Here is a 1,328-nt window from a genome sequence, read left to right as displayed (position 1 = left end):
ATCATTTACCCACATGCACTTCGCCCCTGGAGCCGCTGGGCTGGTCGGCACCTAACTGCAGCCCTATGGCCGGGCGGTCGACTCCAATTACCGGCCGGCTGCCCTGCCTGCTAACTGGTTAACCATTTACCCACACGTACTTAGCCCCTGGAGCTGCTGGGCTGGTCGGCACCTAACTGCACCCGTATGGCCGGGAGGTCGGCTCTAATTACCGGCCGTTTGCCCTGCCTGCTAACTGGTTAATCATTTACCCACATGCACTTCGCCCCTGGAGCCGCTGGGCTGGTCGGCACCTAACTGCAGCCCTATGGCCGGGCGGGCGGCTCCAATTACCGGCCGGCTGCCCTGCCTGCTAACTGGTTAATCATTTACCCACATGTACGTAGCCCCAGGAGCTGCTGGGCTGGTCGGCACCTAACTGCAGCCCTATGGCCCGGCGGGCGGCCTCAATTACCGGCCGGCTTCCCTGCCTGCTAACTGGTTAACCATTTACCCACATGTACTTAGCCCCTGGAGCTGCTGGGCTGTTCGGCACCTAACTGCACCCGTATGGCCGGGAGGTCGGCTATAATTACCGGCCGGTTGCCCTGCCTGCTAACTGGTTAATCATTTACCCACATGCACTTCGCCCCTGGAGCTGCTGGGCTGGTCGGCACCTAACTGCAGCCCGATGGCCGGGCGGGCGGCTCCAATTACCGGCCGGCTGCCCTGCCTGCTAACTGGTTAACCATTTACCCACACGTACTTAGCCCCTGGAGCTGCTGGGCTGGTCGGCACCTAACTGCACCCGTATGGCCGGGAGGTCGGCTCTAATTACCGGCCGGCTGCCCTGCCTGCTAACTGGTTAACCGTTTACCCACCCGTACTTAGCCCCTGGAGCTGCTGGGCTGGTCGCCACCTAACTGCACCCTTATCACCGGGCGGGCCGCTCTCATTGCCGGCCGGCTGCCCTGCCTGCTAACTGGTTAACCATTTCACCTTCTGCACTTTGCCTACCTTACCCTTCGCCGAACCCTAACCCTGGCCCTAACACACGCTCTAAACCCTGCACTTAAACGTAACCCTAACCCTAACACTCGCCCTAACTCTAACCCTAACCCTAACCCTACCCTTAAACCTTACCCTAACCCTTTGCCCGTCCCCGACCCCAACACTAACCCTATTCCCTCACCTTCTCCCCGTCACCGACCCCCAACCCCGACCCCAACACTAACACTCACCATGCAGGCTACAAATGCGCCGCCTTCGCAACCCTTCACCCGCCGGCACACTCTTACAACCGCACCAACCACTAGCCTCCTCCGGGCCCTTACCTTCCAGAAGGAAAA

Source organism: Cetorhinus maximus, unplaced genomic scaffold (assembly GCF_964194155.1).
Source record: "Cetorhinus maximus unplaced genomic scaffold, sCetMax3.hap1.1 HAP1_SCAFFOLD_2028, whole genome shotgun sequence".
Classification (NCBI taxonomy): domain Eukaryota; kingdom Metazoa; phylum Chordata; class Chondrichthyes; order Lamniformes; family Cetorhinidae; genus Cetorhinus; species Cetorhinus maximus.
Note: the sequence above shows the minus strand (reverse complement) of the source record.